The sequence below is a fragment of the Haematobia irritans genome, chromosome 2, assembly GCF_050003625.1.
Source record: "Haematobia irritans isolate KBUSLIRL chromosome 2, ASM5000362v1, whole genome shotgun sequence".
In the NCBI taxonomy this organism is placed as follows: Eukaryota; Metazoa; Arthropoda; class Insecta; order Diptera; family Muscidae; genus Haematobia; species Haematobia irritans.
In genome coordinates this window covers 234,536,413-234,558,746 of record NC_134398.1, presented here as the reverse complement: position 1 = coordinate 234,558,746, position 22,334 = coordinate 234,536,413, and the positions used below count along the sequence as shown (strand labels likewise).

Here is a 22,334-nt window from a genome sequence, read left to right as displayed (position 1 = left end):
AGGACAAATAAAATGTTAATTTTGTAATAACAAGCAACAACCACCAACTTAATTCAATATCGCTCCCTGTTAAATAGCGCTCCAAGCTACTAAACACATATATGTTTATAGGCTATTTCTAAATTAATATATGTTTGCATCCAAGCATATTATATTTACAAACATTTTATGTCCCAAACATAATATGTTCTAACATATTAACATATATGTCCCAGACATGTTATGCTAGTTTATGAACATTATATACTTGCACTCAAAAATATTGTGTTTAAAAATTTGTGTTCCAAACATATAATGTTTATAGCCAAACATATGAAAAACAGTCTTTTTCAACCGTGTAGTGTAATTATCAGATTCTGAGGCAATCTTGCATTGTCCGTCTGTCTATGTTTATCATTTCCGTGCACTTTGGTCTAAGAAATAACAGACAATTGTTTTTTACCTTACCTTCCGTGAACATATAATTTTTAACAAAACCTTCATTTACTTTTTTAGAGGGAAAAGAATATACAACAACTACTTACGAACTTAATATATAGCATATTTTCAATCCACCCCTACATACAATAGACGACATTGCCAGAGGCTGTTGCTTCTTGATGTGTTTCAAAAAGAAGGATTGTATGTTGAAAATCTGGTGGTTTATGTTACAGACATTCAATTGTTAAAAATTCTATGTTTTCTTACAGTCATCCCCTAATGCAAAAATAGGGGTGAATTTTTAACAGGGCTTCAAAATACAAATGTTAAACTAACAGTATGTCATTGAAAATTGCACGTCCACATAGAAGAAAATTAGCAGTACCGGTATTATGAGATAACAGACAAATGTTATGAACGTAAGGGTAACACTTTTATATATGTTAACGAGCGGAGGGTGAATGTATACATTGCAAAATATTCAATATGTTTGGTCAAATACATTATTTTTCTATAAATCCAAATAAATATTTTCTTTAAACTAAATTAGAAATAATTTTTTATGTTTACCAATCTACTTGTATTATTATCTATTAATCTTCAATAACTAAATAGAGAAAACATCTTCCTATTTAAAACCCCTAAGGCTTTGTTTGTGGGGGAGATTTTCCTAATTTACATTTAAATTTGTTTTTAATGTCTACCTCTTTGGAAATTCAAATGACATAACTGTTGCACATTTGCTGGCGTTGAGAGTTAAAATTCACCACAAAACAGAGAAATAAAAACAAGTTAACTCTCCCAAAGCCCAGTGCTCTCTCTCTATTTCCTGACATGTGACAAAATTTCATAGTGAAGTGTGCTCTTTAACTGTCATTTTCGATGTTCATAAAATTCACCACTTACCGTTACAAACAAAGCCCAATGGTGAGAGGAATAAAGGATATATATTTCCCTCTGTTTCCTTCTCTCTCGCTTGTTTATAGAACTCACTTTTAAACTACTACCGCAACATTTGCTGAAGTATACTGACAAAAACAGCAACACATTGACGGCGGAGCACCAGAGTTGAGTTTGCCTTATAAAAAGAGAATGTAACGGTCAAATGAGTTTAGTTGTCGTGATACTATTGAAATGAACGGTCGTGACGAGGAAGATTCGCATTGAAATGATTTTAAGATTTTTTACAAATCCAAATAAAAAAAACATCTAAATTAAAATTGAGACTATGCCTGTCTTCATTTGAAAATCAGCATTTACTTACGCGGAAAAGCCAGCATTCTATCAAATGCGCTACTTAATATTATTGCAAATCTATCATTGAATGCTGTGTGTGGACTTCAAAAAAAATATTTCGAAGCAGGTGCTGTTTGTGAATCTCAGCTCGATTTAATTTTGTGTATTTATTCAAATTGTTTGGTTGTTTGATGTGTGTGCGAGCTGTGAGTTGAATTCTCTGTACTCCCGCGAGGAGGAAGCTCTCGTGTTTTCGTTGACTTCGTGCGACGGTTAATGTTTTGTGTCAACTCGTTTTATTGAAATTTTATTTGAGAAGACCAGAATTGTGCATGTGTTTTATGTGTTGTTTTTGGTGAAATCGGGAAACACTTTGCAACCGAGCAGAGAACCTCTATCCCATAAATGAAAATTATGCAAATAGCAAAGATTTAATTGTAAAAGAGCTCCCCAAATCTTATTTATATAAAGGGAAAAAGAAAACAGAAAATAAATCTACGAAAGAAAACCTAAACGTCACCAGACCCCATAGTTTTATACCAAAATGTGAGTTTTTACCCTAATATCTAAGCATTTTCATTAAAGCACAACATACCATCCATCCTCTCAGTGCTCTTCGTGTTTGTTTGTTGTGCATGAGGCATAGAAGACGAAACGAATTATACGGCGGCATGTTTGTGGGTTTGTTTGTTTTTTGCAATGTCCCATGGCCCTTTCCATCCTCTACCCAGATCGACTCGTTTCGTTTTTCTCCATTAGCGGTGTTTTTGTTAATTTTACCATAACCCGAACGATTCCTCTCCATAGGCAAAGTCGGTCATACAGGATTAATGTATTCAACTGTGTGGGTTCCCTGTTTTGTTTCTGAGAAACACTAATTCGTTTATTTGTTATAAACTTTTAAAAGGGAATTTTCCACATCTTTTATAACGAATATGAACTAATAAAAAAATCAGTAGTTGTATGTGTATGAGTGTATGTTGGAGTTCTTTGATTTCCTATGAGAACTATTTTCATGTCGGTCGCAGCTTTGAGTTAATGTTCCTCTTGTTGGTTTTGTTGTTGCATTTATAGTCGTCGTATTCTTCGTGGTACTTCTCGTTGTCACAACCAGCTGTATTCTCTTGGTTCGTGTGTTTGTTATGATCTAAGTAGTTTTGTATGTATGTGCATGTTTCTACAGTGTGTATTTCCGGTTTATGCAATTTGTTCATTTTGTTTTTTTGCTTCTTTTATATCCTCTCTAATGTGTGTATTCATTAACGCAATCATTTCCACCATCTGGAATCACTGAAAAGCTAAAATGTCACCATTCTAAAGATAAGAAAAGTCTGGGTCCTACTACAACCATTAATCATGAGGGGATTGTGTTCCAACTCGTTTTTTTTTTAATATAAACTCTGATGTTTGCAAAATTGGGTTATTCTAAACTGTGCACATATCTATATACCTATTTAAAAGTTCATTTCATAAAGAATAATCAAAATAATCTTTTGCAAATGAGTGACCTAAATTTTTTCTACTGGCATGTGTCTCTCAGGGAAAAGAAGCAGAATTTGCAGTGTGTTTTTTTTTTTTTCATTTTTACTGATAAATCCCATGACATTGTAAACGTAACTGAAGAGAATTTTTACCTATTAAAATACAAGAAAAAACTATAGATAGGTTAAACAGAAAAAATTGATTTGTGCCATATGGATTTCATAAGGCAGAGCAGAACACTTTTGTTTATATTTATTTAAGGTATTTTTGTTGAATATCCCCCCGACACGGATATGTGTTCAATATTCCATCTTATTCAATAAGCTCAAAGGTACTAACCAAAATTTTGCTATAATCAAATACCAGGGCTATAAAGTGACAACTAAAGAGTACTAGCATTAGAATTATTTAAACCAAATACACTAATTATGACCTGCTATATACATTTTTGATAGCTGAGTCTGGAACATATTTCGCAAAATATTGGGCAGCAATTGTATTGAAGTTTTGCGGTTTTCAAATACACATTATTGATATTTACTGGATTAACATTATCGATAGAGAATTTAAAGATGAATCATTTTTGTTACTACAGTAGGTAACGAATATAAGCAATTCTCATAAAAAAAAACTCATATAAGAAAATCTTATAGAAACTTCATGTCTTTTTTGGTGTTCTTTGACGTAAATGTTTCGTAAAAGAAATATGTTTATAAGAAAAAAAAAACATATTGAAAATATAACACCAATAAGAAAATTTGATTTGGTCAAAGAAAAACAAAAAATATATTAAATCCTGCTAAATAATTTTCGAACTTATTGTATGAACAACAGAATAACAAACAAAACTAAGTATGTAACTTGTTTTTTAAAAATTATTTTATTTGGCAGAATGAAATTATTAATATTTGTTGTTTTTTTTTTAATAGTTGAAAACTTCAAAACTAAACTTAAAAAAAAGAAAGAATTTTCTTATATCTATGCTTAAAAGAAAATGTTTATTACATTTTTAAAAATATTTTTTGTTTTATATATCCGTTATCTACTGTATCTAAATTCTTCATTTATCTATTTCCTAATATAGAGCAATGAAACAATTTCATAACATTTGACTTGTTAAAAAATTTAATACAGTCTATTTATCATATCCTTCTTAAACAGCGTTGCCATTTTGGTCCGATCGGACCAAAATTGGTCCAATAGATTTCAAACTTTTAAATTAATTTGGATTAAACGGAATTTGGTCCATTTTCATAAATTTGGTCAAATTTATCAATTCTTTCTGGTATTTAAATTTTTATTACACATTCAATAGTTTCAATAGTTTCAATCGCTGGATAAGCGTTCCAGAAAATCGAAATTTCGCTGTCTTGGGTCAAGTTTTACATCTTTTTGGACAATATTATCCCATATACTCGAATGTGTGCCAGAAGTGGAATAGTAGGATTAAGCTATATAAGAGCTCATAATTTTAAGAGTGAAACACTACAGCAAATTCGACCTTTTCAAAAAGTATATTTTTTCAAATTTTGAAAAAGTTGAAAATTCAGCGTTTTGATTCCGATGTCAACCGCTAAATCTTATCAGTTCTTTCTGTTTTACTTAATTATTTTAATACAACCACTATGTACAACAATAAATTACTTTTTAAGGCATTTTCCTTCCAAATTGAAAATTTGGTCCGCTAGAGGGAATTTTGGTCCGATTTTGGAAAAAATTGGTCCAAAATAAAATTTCGTTGTGGCAACGCTGATCTTAAAATATAATCACATCTAGACTTCGATCCTTCAACATACCGAACCGTATCGAAGATGGAAATCTTGTATTATCCCTGTTTCATTTTATTCCAACTTATGGTTTATATTCTCGCCGTACTGTGGGTGACTACGAGTACTCTCAGTATTTTCCTACATACAAAAAAGTTTGTTTACATATTTTAATTATGGAATTAAGGTAGAATTACATCGGACGCATAGTAAGCATTGAACGCATTGCTTACTATGCGTCCGATGATTGAAGAGTTGAAATTTCTCTTTGAAATCAAAAGCTCGAACAGTCTGCCACAAACAGAAAAAAAATCAACCCTTCCATCAACGCAAGGATTGACGCCTTTATTGGCCTTTAGTAGGCCAAGTTAACTTTTGATATAATTTTTTTCGGTCACACAAGTCAATAACAATTAATTCAATGAAAAAAAAATTAATTAAATTTCAATGTGACTGAATTTTGGTTTGGTTTTATTTTTTAATAATTTTATATTATTCTAAAACTAATGTTGAAAACATATATGTTTGTGATAATTTTGTGAGTGTACATGGTATCGCTTTACACAAGGTAAATTTACGCGGGAATCATTCAGAATAAGTAATTTGTTTTAGCTTTGAAAAGTTGTATAGTGTCCTAGTCCTAGTTAAGAATTCATGTCAACAAATTTAAATTTTATTTAATTTGTCTTGAGTTAAATGGATTAAAAGATATATCACATATGTCTAGTTTTTAAGTAAAAGCAATGTCATGATATTTGAAATAAAGTTTCCCCTATTTTTACATGAGTCTCATTTTTAACCTTTAATCTATAATGTGGTCGTAAATTTTACACTGTTTTTGCGGTTGCCTTTTGTACATAGGATAAATACAAATAAATAAACATCCTCAAATATAACACCCATATAATGATATTCATAAGGTGTTCAATTAAGATCGAACTTTTATGTCTTGCAATTTCTCTTGATGGTGTTATGTGTTAAGGCTACCCGTGAAAATTAAGTTATATTCGTTCAGCTTTCGTGTGAAATGTTGGGTATTATCCATGCCCTATATCACGTTGCTTTTATCAATTGATCTCTCTCTGTCTCTCTCTGATACCATACATGCGTTCCATAGCTATAGTCAACGAGGTTTCTCTGGGTGTATTTATGTTTATCGATAGAAAGAGTGCATTGAATTTCTTAAGGTGAAAAATAGAATTGAGAATCACTAATTGATAAGCTCACCTTAATCTAATCAAAACTATCGCAACCTCTCCAAATTTCACCTAAATATATGTTTTAGTTTTTGTATTATATTTTCGAAATCTATTATGAAAAAGAGTTTTCTGGTTGATTAAAACTGCTTAACCCTCTAATGCCCAATCCCGCCTTTAGGCGGTCTTCATTAAATAAAGAAGCTTTTAGTAAAACACACCATAAGACCATAAAAATTAATAAAATAAAAAGAAAACTTAATTGAACCTATTCAAGAGCCTTTGCAACATATACTGAATTTTATCGTATAAATTGTTCTTGATTAGTTTTCTTGCTTTTGTGTCGTTAACATTGAAAATTAACCCTCTAATGCACCAATTTTCAATGTATTCAATGTTATATCGATCGAGATCGACAATGTAGAGCAAGCTATTTATAATTTTATAATCGATCTATATTACTTTTGTGATTAATTGAAGGAAGTGATTGCAAAACTTATACACGCATATCTTATACCAAACAACACCATCCTTTGAATAATAAACCAACATATCAATTATTATTATTATTATATTTTTTTTGTTTTTGAGTACATACTATCACCACACTGAAATAAGTATTGACATAATATAGAAGATAATGCAACTTAAATTTAAGGACTCAAAATTTACGAAATATTAAGGACAAAATTATTTAAAATAACGACATTTTAATTAAAAGAAAGTTTATAATTCTTGCTTCAAAAATTTTTTAATTAATTTTAGGACACAAATCTTGAAATTTTGCGTCTCTCTGTTGTAGATCTTTGAAGTAAGGCAAATTTTCCTTAAAATAAAGAAAAACATTTTTAATTTAAAGAAATTGTCTTTAACTCAACTGACATTGAATTTTAAAATTTAAGATAAAATCCCTTCAAATATATTTTAAGGAATATATTTTAAGGATTTACATCTTTGGCTTAAAGTTTTTTAGCATTAAGAAAAATGTTTTCACTTTGAAGTACCTGGCATAATTTGGATTTTGAAATTGTAATTTGTTTGTACATAAATACCTTTATTAATATATCGTAAAAAGAGAATAAAAATTCGATGAATGAGATCTGTATCCAATTTTAATTTTATTGATCTAGATTTAAAGCCAGGTCCGTAAAAATTGTCTTTATTTTAAAGAAGCCGCATCTTTGGCTCGGAATCAATACCAAAACTTTTTTTTGAGTGCAACTTCCCTCCCTTCTCCACCCTTTCATTTGTTACTGAGTACATGCCTAGTCGTGATGTATTTTGACCTTTATGTAAAAAAAATGTAACGTAGTGGAGCATGCCTTGGGATTTATTAATAATGTAACAAAACCTATTAATTGAATCAAAGAATCATCGATAAATTTTCAGAAAATGATAAAAAAAAAACATTCTGTAAATATATTTGGGTTAACTTATTTTTTATACTCCAAAACAAAAAAAAAAAAAAACAATGATTTAAGTTATTGTAGTATATAAAATTAAATCATGAAAAATTTATTTGTACATCCTAAAGCATGTGGTCACCAAAGTAATATACCACACTGAAAAAAATATTGTCGTGAGGTCAAAGATTTCATATCTTTAAAATACAAATGCAAATTTTGCTTAGCACGGAAGACGCAATTCTCTACCATAAAGTTTTTTTCCTTGTCCAAAAGTCGATAAACTTTTCAATGAAGCCGTATTATCCTTATAATTAAGTGATTTCACTTAAAAATGGGTATCATAACATGAAAGATAAAATTTTTGGGCTAACTTGACTTTAATAACTCAGAAAAATTCTTTACATTTAATGAAATTGTCTTTAAATTTGTTGCCTTTTTGCATCTTGACTACAAAGCCAAAAATCGTTCAAATATAGGACATATTTTTCAACACTTCATTGTAAAGACGTTTATTACTTGAAACATATCATAATTTCTACTGGAAGTCAAATCTTAATTTGGAAAATAAAGTTGTCGTTAACTAGTTTTTAAAGAACTTTGATAGCATATGAAGAAAAAAAGCTGAAAAAGCGAAAAATTAAAATTTGCTTCCTAGAAGCAAGTACACAAAACCCAAATTTAAAAGAGAATTGAGTCTTCAAAGTATCCTTACTTGTATTCTCCGCTTCTTTGGCTCGGAATCAATACCAAAATTTTTAAAGTAAAGACAAAATCTTTGGAACCGGGCATGCTTTTTTTTCAGTGCAGTAATCAAAATGCATCTCAATTTGCACGACAGAAATGATATTATTTGTTTCAGTGAAAAAAAATTATTTAAATTTCCAGTTAATTTTGGAGTAGAAAGCGTGTTTCAATATCGATCGTTCGTTATAATGGACCTTAACAATACGAGAAAACCTCGTTGGCTAAAAATTTCTTTTTTTTGTGGCAGAACATGATCGCTGTGACAAAAGAATATTCTAAGAAAATATAACTAAGAAAATTTTACTAATCGAAGTCTAAAGCCCATGTTGGCATATTTCCTAAGTTAGGTATAGTGACAGTCCCTTATTTCTAGCTCACTTTGACTACTTAGTCCATTGTATTACCACAGTGACTAGCTATGTAAAAAAAAATTGCAGCTTATTTCTCTTCAAACCTTGTTGCTTTTTTTATACACGATTTTTAAAATCTTTTTTGAAGTGAGTACCTTCGGTGATGCTTGTAGAAAAATGTGTAGAATATAAGTTTCACAATTGCAATAAACGTTTCTTAGGGCGTTTTCGTTTCGCAAAAAATATGTTGCCTTGGAGTTACACTACTTTCCCCTCATTGTATTTTCACCCAAATTATAGTGTCATTCCAAAGTTATTATTAATTCATAACATTTTGAGGGATGCAGGATCCAAAATCTATGACAGTGTCCTTCATATGTGGTAATCAATTTTGAGAATGTTGCACCTTTTTTCCAAATCGAAATCGCCGTTATATTTATAAATTTTTTTAATAATCTTTTATTTTTTATTTGAAAGAATTCCAAGTCTAAATGAAGACGAATTTTTTATTATTTATGATAATTTTATGTCACGTATCAATCTTACCTTCTTAACATAAAATACCAAGAATTGCCATGATGAACACATAATTACCAGGCAAATAATTGAATTAATTAAAAAAATAGGAATACAAAATATTTTAGAAATAAGACAAAGACTTATATTGTTTTTATTTACTTATTTCCGCTTTAGAACAAAAATTTCTTAAAGACTATGAAAAATCAAATACATAAGTAATCTTATAAGTATTAATTAAATTTAGTAGCAAAGTATAATTGTTCATTTTGAATAAGGTTCTTTTAATTATTTTTTTTAATTTTCACACATAACTTTTTCTTGTCACCATCATGTAACGTTTCCTTGCGAGTGCTCTTGGATGAAAAATTCCCAATTTTAATTACCCTTAAAAATTTCGCTTTATTAGATCCACCTCACTGCCAAAGACTCCCACAGAAAAATCACCTTTAAAATGCTAATTCTTAAGAGTCTAGTCTATAATAACCAGATTTACATAGCAAATCGGGTTTTATGATATTTGCATTTTCAACAATTTTTTGTGATTTCTCTTTAGGATGAATAATTTCATTGTCCTTATTTTGTTATTTTTTTTTTTATTTGAATACATTGAACAAAATACACCATTTTATTAAATTAAAATGCACCCATATTCATAAATAAGAATATTTTTGATACATAACTCATTTTCACTAGTAAGCGGGCCTAGACCAAAAGTTTGATTATTAATATAAAAATGGATTTCCTTTTCAAATACCACTCAAAAGTTTTAATTTAACAAATTTGAACGTGCTGCAGTGTAAAAGTTTTGAAAGTTCAACTTTCATTATGCAAAGTAAACTGAATTTTTCTCTATGTATGCCAATGTCAAAACTCGCACAGATTCACAAACTCATAGATAATAAAACGGAACGCGAGAGAATATCAAACCCTGTGCGATGAAAATGCTGGGCAGGGAAAGGGGGTTAGCAAGGCATGGAGAAAAGCTTCTGTTTCGGTTACAGTGTCTGTTATTATAATTTTTTATCATAAAACATTAGCATCATTTCCGAAATTATGTAAATTAAGCAAAACGATGGTGTAACGAGCGTTTTAAGTTTCCGTCTTTTAATTTCCGCACAGCATCATAAGCATATTTTGGGCAGACACACTCCCAAAAGCCGGGACCATGCTCATGCTAGCGAATACCGCCAACGATAACCATAGGTCCAATACCACAGCCGTTTGTGTCTACGAGGTATAAAGTCTAGAACAGTTGACTAAAATGACAATGGGAAAAAAGCCCATATTGCTATGTCAGTTTGTCCGTCTATCTGACTTGGTGGCTGGCTGAGTCTGTGTGTTCAAGTTATGAGGCGCAGCCACCCGGCTATTACAAATTCAAATGTCTGCTCGTTGAAACCTTAACACCCCCATGGTTGTTTCGAAGTTCCCATCACTCGATGGTTTTTGTTTTTTGTTCTGGTCCTCTCTCAGTTTCATGCTATATTAAAATGCGTGCTCAACTACAATTTGTTTAGTTTCATAATTTTTTGACTGGTTGGCAGGAGCAGCCATGGCAAAACGATCTGGATGTCAGTGGTGAGGCTGACTTGTATACACAGCATTCCACTGCATTTGCCTCTTGGGCGAACTGAAAGTTGGCCATAAAAATTATTATAAATAAATATATTTAAGCCACTGACAGCCTGACAGTGTACCGCTTGTATGGGTAAGGGGGCCAAGATACGTTTTTAGTCACCAGAATGAAAGTAGAAAACGGAGGCCACTTTCCCAAACCCCAATTGCTGCGCATCATAGAACTATCCTGTAGAAGGTTGATGGCAACGAAAGACAGGTACTAGTTTGGTAATGCAACATTCAGTGTTTAGCGGAAGTCTCAAGACTTTGGCTGACTTTAAGCGGCTTTTCAACTTTTCCGCATAACGTTACCGTTATGCAGTTCACGTTGCCAGTGGATGGTAGCTATGTGGCCTTTGTGAATCTCTGTTGAAGATTCCAACTTGACACTGTATCTTGGTTGGATGGTGGAACAATATTTTGGTTGGTATGTTTGGTACAACTATATTTTTGTTTTTTATTTTAACTAAGCAGAAAGTATTTTGGAATTTCCCTATTTTATTTGTTCTTCGTTTTTTTATTCATTTTTCATGAACGCTCACTTCACCAGGTGGTCTCTCCGCTACACATACATTGCCATCACTGACTTGTTTCATTTGTAGAAATTGTGTGAAGCTACTTTGTGGTTACCATGTTATGAACTGTGGCACTTTAGACAATTAGAAACCATGCTGATGAGCTCCTTTTCTTCTAGTTATCTCATTTTTGTTGTCCAAGTCTCCACATTCCCACATTGTCCCAAAAATTTTCCATGGACATAAGGATCAATGGAATGAGTGCTTTCCGGAAACAAGACTGCGGCAAACAAATTATTCAAATAAACGAGACCATAACAGAAAAGCCGGCGGCTTTTCTTTTAATAGAATTTTTATGTTCAATTTCGTTTAGTATGAGAAAGTTTCTAGAGTGCCTAGAACTTTTAAAATATGAAGTAAAAAAATTGCTAAATCTTAAAGAAGAACAATTTTTTTAACAAATAATTTAGGGAGAATTAATTTGCTGTTTGCTGTTTTTTGTTTTAATCTTTAAAGTGATTTTAATTATGTTATTCATTCATTGCAAATCTAATCAAGAAGACGGTAATCCCAAAATTATAATAGAGCGCTATGACTTTACTATATAACTGGCAAATTCAATAGCTGAGTTATTAAATTAATGCTATTAACAAAAATATACATACAAAAATACGAAATTTAGAATTCGAAAGTGGGTGCCAGTTGCTCCACAGTTATGCGCTTCTCGGTAACTCGGATTCCAACAAAGTTATCTATTTCTGAGACTTCTTTTATTGATGAATTTTTGTGGAATATACGAGTATATGCAATTTGAAATATATGGTTAGAGTATCCATACCATGAAACATTTTAAAAAGGTTTTTTAGCAAAATATAAAAATGGTAGGTGATTCGTTATGAGTCTGTTTGATCTTTTTTTCAAAATAAAACACGCTTTTTGGGTTCAAACTCAGTCAATATATGATTGTGAAAAATTTATTTTCATTAAAATACTTATATTAAAATACTTTAATGAGTTTAATAAACATTTATCTAGGAATCGCAGTAAAGACTTTTTTTAATATTATAAACATTTTTATCGTATTCGACCTGTATTTAGATTTTTTGCAATTAAAAATTGTCAATAATAACGACAGTTTGTTTGGGGAGAGGGTGGGTAAAAATGTCTTTACTCATCTGACAAGAACATCTCCCGTCGTATGTCGGACTTGCATGATATATGTCGATAATACCGACTAAAAAACCCAACCCTTTTCGCTCCTGGAGATGTATGTAGTTTTCATTTATATTTATTCAATATTACGTCTTTTCATTGAAAGACTTCATCGGTAATTGTAAAAAAAAAACATTTTCAGTTAAGTGATCTCGGTGAAACTACAAATATTAAAAAAAAAAACTAAAATATGTTAATAAATTCATAATAAAATTTCGAATCTCAAATAGAGTTATAATATGAATTTTTTTATACAGTTATACTCCTAAAGGCCGGTACTCTGTTCGGTTTTCGCGTTGAAACTCCATACAAAATCAAAAAATGCGAAAAATTTGCGAAATTTTTTCCATTTTTGATACTTTGTTTTTTCGTGTTGAAAAACTGACGTTTATAGCACGGCGCCATTTGCAATGTGAATTAAGAAATAATTTATTTATTAAAAACTATTTGTGCGGGTTTATAAATCTAACACGGACCATATTTTTGTTCCGAAACTATACAAAGGATCAAAGGAATAGCAGATCAATTGTCCAAGGAAAAATAAAATGTTATTTTGTAAAAACAAGCAACAACCACCAATTTAATCCAATATCGCTCCCTGTAAAATAGCGCTCCAAGCTACCTAAAAAAACGCCGCTTTCTATGTGCGAAATAATGGTTTCCATAAAAATTTTTCGCAAGAATGAACATAGTACCGGCCTTAATATAGAGTTATCAATATTTCTTGATCCATTTTATCTTTTCCTCAGAAATTTATTTGTTGCCTATAAGTGTAAAAGAATTTCATATTTATTTGAGAATATTTTCGATTTGCGAATTCGTAACGCAGAACACAGAGGATTATACCATATCGGCCAAAGTTCGAATGAAATCGCGGCGTTAATTCTTACATGTCGGATTTTCTTTCTCGTACGACATCATTCGTTGAAAGGACCTAGAGGAGTGACTTCGGGAACATGTTCGTGTAACTACTTTATGACTAGAGGCAAAGGTAACTCGGCACTTTGTTTGCACTCGTGACATCCACTGTTCGGATTGGTTACGATTCTGGATTTTTCTGATATACAAACTTAACGCCTGCGAATTGATGAAAGCAAGAAGAACGCATATACACAAGTTGGTATACTATACAACTTATTTGGAGAGGACTAACGGATACAAAAAAGGCTACTTGCGTATGCGAACTACACATGTTTCAAATTTTGCGTGCAATATTTTGTTTCTTCTTATACTTATTTTCTAGATTTCACAATAAGAGCTGTAAACTAATACGTTAATTTTTATAAGGTAAAATTTGTACGTTTGAGATATTTGTGTTTGGCGAAATATAAAAACGCAGAAATGATAGCGGCACATTTACCACATGTATACCAAAATCCTGGCTATCTCCTCCATGAATAATCAAACATTTCATATTTGGAGAAAAACAATTAGAATAAAATATTTGTCAAGTTCGCGCTATTCTCAACGATATATTTTGAACCACTTAAGTTATCACAGATCCCTTGTATACATACACTGTTAGAAAAATATGTTTTTCATATGTTCCGATATAAACAAAATGTGTTTCGGGCACAATTTTTAAACACAATATATTTAAGTGCAAACATGTAATGTTCCTAAACTAACACTAAATGTTTGGGACACATATGTTAATATGTTAGAATATATTATGTTTGGGGCATGAATGTTTCATAAAAATAATATGTGTGAATGTAAACATATATAAATTTACAAATTTCGAGTAAACATATATATGTTGTGATATTTTATTCAGAGAGCGACAGAGAGAGAGAGAGAGAGTATAGAGAAAGAAATAGAGATGGAAACCGGGAGGGTTGACGAGAGATATCAACATAACACAGCGAGAGAATCAAAAGAGCAGTGTTGCCAACTCCCCAAGGCCAAAAAGCACCAAAAAAATATTATAAATTCTAACATACCACCTTCCACCACAAAATCGAAAATTAAATGCTCTACTAAAAACAAAAAAAAAACTTCCGAAGATGTATTAAGAGGGGTATTAAGATCGAGTTTAGCCGCTAAAATAGTCATTTTAGCAAACTTTGTGAAAATTTGCTTTTGGTTATTCCCCATCAAGTTATAATAAAATTTGCAGCAAATATGCATAATTTTATGCATATTTTTACTGAAATAGTTTTCACTTTAGCGGCAAAACTCAAACCCAGTACTCACCATTATGAACCGCTATTCAAGTATACACCTTGATCAGTTTTAATGCTTTCGTCCAATTCATTTTGATCAGTGATGTTTTTCACCTTTCAAAATATTAATATATGGAAGGAGTATATTGCTTATTTCAGTTGTGCGTGCTTTTGTGAATTTAATACAAACGTTTTTAATGACATCTTTACCAAATTCAAAAACTCGACACTCATCGCTCGACTTTCCTACAGAATACCCTAAATAACAATATTAATTAAAAAATAATCAATACCAACTTCCTAACAATCAAATTCTATATTTGGCAATACATTTCAGTTTCTTCGGCTCTTGACAGTCTAATCAAAATTTTTGTATCAATTAAACTTAATACTGTTCAAAATAAAAAAAGCACCAAAAGCACTAAATGAAAATGCCAGAAAGCACCAAGTTGGTGCTTTTTTGAAAAGGCACCAAAAAGGCAATTTGGTGCTTTTTAGAAATCAAAAAGCACTAAATTTGGTGCTAAAAGCACCAAATTGGCAACACTGCAAAAGAGAGCAATTTCTGTGAAACTGCTTGTATGTTGTTTCGGAAAGTCTAAATATTATTTAATTTGAATACTCGTGTAAAGAGAATAGACATTCGGAAGCGGGCATTAAGTTCGAGTTTTGCTAAAAAATTGAAAAAGGTTATTTTCTTTAAAATGAATTATTAAAGAAAAGTAAAAGGCAAAACAGGGTCATTTTAAAACGATAATGCCAACTTAATACCGGCCTTAAGGGTAAAAATGAAATTAAGTACAAAACACGATAAGTTTTAAATGCATTTAAAATGGTGTTAAATGCTAGTAAAAAACTGTTCACGGCTAACTAAATTTATGTGTATATTATAAAATTATTTATGTATGTTTATACTCGACTCCACGTTCTTCTTTTGTTAGAGTTTTTGAATTCCTTCCAACATTTTAAGCTTTTATACCAAAAACAGTTTTTTTGCTACAAATTTGTTATTTTTGCAATAAAAAAAATTATCCAAAAGCTCAGTCCATTTCGTTTATATCAAGCACTGTTCTTTTCTGACTGTAAATCTTTAATAAAACACATTTCGAAGTTTCATTGTAAAAATTTCATTTAATAATATAAAAATATAAATACAAAAATTAAAAAAAAAATTGGTGTTCGGTCGGAGTAGGGATTGAACCCAGGACCTTTTGCATGCAAGGCGGACATGCTAACCACTGCTCCACGTGGCCAACAAATATATGTTTTTGTTGAATAATGTTTTGTTTGCATCGGCTCGTGGGCGCTGCAAACTATGCTTATAACGATATTTGTCTATTGGTAACTATAACAGCTACGTAGCCCAGTGGTAGTGTGTTGGCTTACAAATTGCATGGTTCCCGGTTCGATTCTCAGTCCAGGCGAAAGGTAAAATTATAAAATTGAATAATTTCTTCAACATTATTTGTATTACAGAAAAAGGTGCCAAGAACTAAAAAAATTCGTGGAAGTGAAAATTATGTGAGGGAATGAGCACAATCTTCTTTGGGGAAAATTCTTCCAAGCATATAATATTTTTGGGCTCAAAATGCTTCACAACTTATATGTTCACATAAAACAAACATATTAATGTTTCGGCAGTATCCACTAATAAATGTGCTTCCTGCAAAATATGTTTGGAACATATGTTAGAGAAGCCATTTTTTCTGAGGGTGTATGTTCGTCATCTCAATACATTGCATTTAAGTACCAACAATGATATGATCGGACATTTCTAGCTCCAGATATGATTTGTGTAGTGAAAAAAGAACGAACAACTTAAAATAACGGGATATCTCAAAAACTGTTCCCTAAAAAAATTTTAATCTCCATTTTCGAATTCAGCAGATGAAAATACATGAGATGTCACCATCAAGCGTACATTTTCAGTGTAAACTTGTGTAATAAATCTCCTTAGACTTCATTGGATTTTTACAGATATTCTTATTTTATTAATGTATTGATTAGTAACATATACGGTAATTGTATGTTGTCGTTCCATTATTCTCTAGGGTATTCTATAAGGCAAATACGATTTTAAGTTTTATTTAATTAAGTCAGGTGATGAGCTAATCACATGCTATCCTATTATGAATTTGATTTGCTGAAGACGGAAATGGAAAAATAACTAAACGAGAAAAATTTCGTTGTTTATTTGCAAAGGACATCGAGCATGACAAGCCAGCAAAAAAAGCGTCGCCAAAAAAGTAGTGAAAATGTTCTTTTTGGATCCGGAAGTGGTGCGAAATTGGCGCAGAAGCGATGAATTTAACATGGGCTTGTCATAGGGCGGATGTCCACCATTTCAACAGCCGTTGCACTGAATATGCACCACTTCTTTAGATGTGATCCGAATTCAATGCTTTCACTGAAAAAACAGTGAACCCACCAGGAAGAAAAATTTTGGTTAATTTTAGAAAATTTCGATTATTTTTAGAAAATTTTAACTAAACAATATTACAAACGCTGACATCACGCCGATATCACAAAATTAAGTACATATTTTTCGACAAATTCAAGAAAATTTATTAGACATAATTAATTTTTTTTTACTCGTTAAAGAAAATTTTATAGTTTGAAGGAAAAAATTGGAGTTCAAAATTGCAAGAATGTCTTTAGTGCCATACGAAGTTCAAGATGGGCGAATTATTGGCAAAATTTACAAAATTTAAGAAATTCTGAACTATTTTGCGGGAGACACGATTTTAGTTAATCGTTATGCTTCATTTATGTATAATTTTTTCCTCTTTTTTAATTAATTTATTAACGTATGAAAAAAAATAATAAAGTCATGGAAACTTTTTTAAAATGTTATAATTCCATGAACTAAATGAGAATTAAATTGGCTTTAGTGAAATATAGGGTTCACTTTTTTTTGAGTGTTGGATGTGAGTTAAAACATTTGGTGGTATTTTGACAAATAACTAATTTTTATATTTTTTATGATTTGTAATGCAATCTAACGCTTGTTTGAAACCCTTGACCTCAAATATTTTCAAAATTTCGCAATTTTTCTAGAACGAATTTAGAAATTTTTTCGACAAAATTTAAATAATTTATACCATTTTATTAATCCTTACCCTGTTTTTAACACATTTGAAACAAAAAATGTTAAAATTGTACTTTAAAAGTATGAAAAAGTGAGTCATAAAAAAATTGAATTAAAAGAACTTCCAGAGAAGTTAAAATAAAGAACATCTCTGGAAGGACATCTTTCGAAGTGCTTTTAAAGTTGTGCCTTTAGAAATACTTCAATTTTTTTGCTGGGTATTTTTACCAAATAAAAACAATTATATTTGATTTTACTTAAAATATATATCCCAATTATTTTAAATATTTCTCATAATATTTGACTTGTATTAAACCTCAATAACAATTTTTTGATTCAAAAGCAAATTCCTCGTATTTCATTATAGAAAAACCTCCATGGATATATTTATACTAAACCAAAGTAAATCAATTCTACAAACATCTTTTAGTAAAGTTTGTATGTCTTCATGACTTTTAAACCAAAATTTATAAAAATAATTTCAAAAAATACTTGGTATTTGCGTTCTTGGTAAATCTACAGCTTTGCCTAACAGGTATGAAAAAAATTTCCACAGTTTATTCCGGATCTGTTTTTCTTTTCTCTAAGGATTATTGATTTTCTGGCTATTTGAATTTGAGTTTTGTATGTGGTCCATGGATGAAACACTTCACCCACCCGCATACATTTCATGAAGTGAGTGAGTATGTCGATAGACAAAACTTTTCCGTTATGCTTCTCAACTAAAAGAAGTGAGACAATAAAAAGGAAAATACACAAGCCAGTGCATCAAGAACTACTCAGCCACTTTATGACGTTTTTGTTGATAACTTTTTTTATTTTGTTATTCGTTAAGCATTTGAGAGAATTTCTGTGTTCAAGTCGACATGCACACCAGTGTCTCAGATTCTGTTTATTTCACAGTATTTACCCTACCACACTCACAGTAGATCAGAATGCAAGAATGTACCCATGTTGTGTTTTTATTTCACACAACTCACACAACCAATAATGGCAACACAACTGCACACTCTCGTACAAACAGACAGAAATTCGTTGTTAGTGCAACTAAAACTGGAAACATTTGAATATTAAAACTTGAAAATTTATGGTTGATGGCTGGAGTTGAAGACCACAGAAACCCACATTCATTCGTTTGTATGTTTGGTTGCATGGACAAAGGGTGTATGTTTAGACAATAAAGATAAATGAAAATATATTTATTACAAAAAAATTAAAATTGAAATTACAGAGTATTAAATTATGATAGCTTTGATAATTACAATTCAATGTGCAGGCTTTGAATATTTAAATAAAATATATAGAATAGCAAAATCAAAAATATGTTGATGGTTTATTTTTCATGTTATGAGAATTAAGCAAAAAATATATAATATTAAAATTTATTTATATATATTGTAACAATATTGCTAAAACCACTCAAAATTAAAAAAAAAAATTGTTCATTTTCTATACCAAATAGTTTCCGTATTTTCGAACTTCATCAGCTGTCTAAATTCTACATGAAGGATGTAGTACTGAATGAAAATGAAATTGCACAAGGGACAATTTCATATATTTTATTCTACAAAATAATTTACCTTAGTATTGGTTCACAATTAAAATGAACTATTAACTTATCTTAGCCCGATATAAAATCTCAGATGATCAAAATAAAACCTATTTTTCACCATTGTATCTTAGTCATAGGTTTGACTAAGAAAAGGCTTTCCTAGCACACAAACTTCAGTCATGGTATCGTTGAGACTATGTAATGAATATTGGTAGATTAACGTAGATTAGTAGTGTGGATAACATTTCCCCTGCGTAAACTCCTGTGTGTTTTTTAAGGTCCTATTGCATTTTTCACCTAATTTGGAGAAATTTTTATTTCTTTATGGTACGCCTATGGCGTGTTAAATATGGATTTTTTATTGGTTCAAATAAAGCTTCTCCCTCCCATTTTCGTAATTAACTAATAATAAAGCTTAATCATGGACTTTAAGTCCACTTTATTTCAGTACTTATTTGTGTCAGCGCAACACTTGTTCTCCAATTATATTATATTTAAGACCTCAACAAGTGGCAACTGCAATAGATATCTGATCCCTATTCGACCTAAACTTGCCAAATTACTTCTGTTTTGCATCTGTATATCTTCGAGAAATTAAAATTAATATCATCCAGAATTTGGATTGTTAAAAAAATTATAGGTTTTTATAAATAAAAATCATTTTGTATACAAATAAAAATCGTTTTCGTTTATATCAGGTGCTGTTGGTTTGTGAAAAATGAGAGGCTTTACGCCGGAAATATTACACACATTGATGTTTTGTGATAACAATTTAATATAGCATTATGCAACGCAACTCATCCTTTCGAAATTGTTCGAAATATTTTAGAATATATATAAGTTTACATTATTACTTTTTTTGTTGCGTCCTTATTTTATTGGAGTATCAGACGATGTCATTTAAAATGGTTTCGTTTCTTTGAAACATTTTTTATATGTGCATTTCACAGTATTCTGTCGTAGGCTGATGACTATAAGAACAACATGGTTCAGTGTATGATCTGTGGTTCTAATCTCGGTAGGGGCGAAAGTAAAAATTAAAAAAAAAATGTAAAAATGTAAATACTTCTTTCTATGAAAACTTTTGTATGACAGAAGAGAAAGTGGTGACATGCAATTAACCAGGAAATAAAATAATCACAAAATAATATACTTGTACTCCACACTAATTTTTTTGTTTTTATCGAGGAAGAAAATTTCTCTGGTTAAAATCTTATTTAAAAGGAAAGTATTAATTTTTGCGTGTATTTGATTTATGTTCATATTTATACTAAATTTTTGTAAACTTGGATATAAATGCATTGACCATATGAATATTTATTTTACTATGTATGAATTTATCACAACTACAAAAAATACGTATTTATGTTTTCCATCGTTCCAAAGCAAAATTCACTTCCACAAAAAATCAAACAAAATAAAAAATAGAAAAAGTTTCATGTACAAAATCTGTGCGACTTAATGCAAAAAGTTTGTTAAGTTTTATATACATAGCAATAGCACACACACACACACTGTGAAACGAAGGGAAACCTACATCTCTTCCTCGTGGCACTTTTACTAATGCTGATGCTCCTATATGCCTGGGCTAAATTACAATTAGTTCATTCAATAAAAAAATTATGGAAGTTTATGAAATTCATTCTAAAAATGCTAGAAAATTAAGGACATTCTCAGACTTGACTATTGTTGTTCCCTCTGAATGTTTTATTGATCGCACACATGAAAATTGCTCATCAAGACTTCATTCACTCACGCTCTCTCCTTCACCCCAAGTATATACATTCTCTCGCACACATAGATGCAAATTGCAAAAGTTGCAAGATATGCATGAGTTTGTTTGGTTGTTTGCCTGTGATAAATCTCTTTTCGTTTTCATTATGGGGACACAACAACGACAAGAACAATAGTAAGGACCCAAAAAAAGGAGTGTTCTTTGCAAAATGTTTTGTGAATTGTTTCGTTTTATTACTTTATCGGCATCTTCTACTTCAGCCATGTGGGGCAGAGAATCCATTCCCCTTTTCCCCCTCCTTCACCATACTTATGAAACTTTGTTTTGTCTATGTTGCCCTTACTTTGGATGTTGCTGATGCTTCTGCTGCTGCTGATGATGGTGTTATTTAGTCCTTTCTCTTATTTGGTTGTTTTGCTGTTTGGCTACACACTCATGCATGATGACATTGATAAATGATATCCAAAGCTGGCGCGTACTCAGGAAGTTACCCCTTTTACTGGGACTTTATTTTCTTGGCATGGCATTTCTGGTGTAACTTTCAGGATGGGGTAGAAAGAAGTTTGCATAATTTGAACAAAACCAAAAAAAAACTATTGATCGCTCGGCGTGAATTGTAGTTTCAATTGTTATAACATACACACACCATACATCCTTGTCAATGATCCTATTGAGCATAGAAAAGTCATGAGTGTAAAATATACCATAGAGGGAATAAAATGTCTGTAAAAAATCTGTAATTTTTAGTTTGTCTTGGAAAATTTAAAATCTTAACTCGAAAGAACTTTATAAGATATTGGGGTAAGAATTGTAAATTAACAAGTGAGAATTGTTTCATTTTTGACGAGTCCTGCTAATTAGGCCAACGTGTATGTCAAGGAATGTGCCTATAAAAAGAAAAAGGATTCGATAGAGGGTTAGTTTATCTGCGAACTTCAACTGATCTTTGATAAAAAATAAACTATTCTAGATATTAACACAATATCTTCAAAACTGTGGACTGTAGCTTCATATAAGAAACCAAGACAGCCACGTATATCACTTAATTACATTGTGCGTAATCCAGATTTCCATATCTTCACATATATACAAAATTCGAGATCTTTATCTCGGAAATCTGTATTGAGAAACTTCGATTATGGTATCAAATTAAAATTAGTACACATACGTTATGATTGATATCACATCGAGACATGTATATAAAAGTCATTAAGGTTGGAGTTATAATTACGTAATTATTAGTGCCAACTTGGCATAGCCTATATCTTTTTATTTGTACATTATAAGATGATAATGTCATAATTTACTTTCAATAATCAATGTCATATACT

At 30.8% G+C, this 22,334-nt stretch overlaps 1 protein-coding gene across 2 annotated transcripts in view; it reads left to right on the top strand.

Moving 5' to 3' along the window:
- Nucleotides 1-1,533: 1,533 nt before the first annotated feature.
- The window catches only part of Tmtc2 (Transmembrane O-mannosyltransferase targeting cadherins 2), a 136,017-nt gene continuing 115,216 nt past the window's right edge, over nt 1,534-22,334 (top strand). Inside the window, exon 1 of one of the 2 annotated variants that reach the window (XR_012719832.1) lies at nt 1,534-2,202. The gene's annotated coding sequence lies outside the window, so the exon portion shown is untranslated. The remainder of the gene's footprint in view (nt 2,203-22,334) is intronic. The other variant, XM_075297964.1, reaches the window with a different exon arrangement.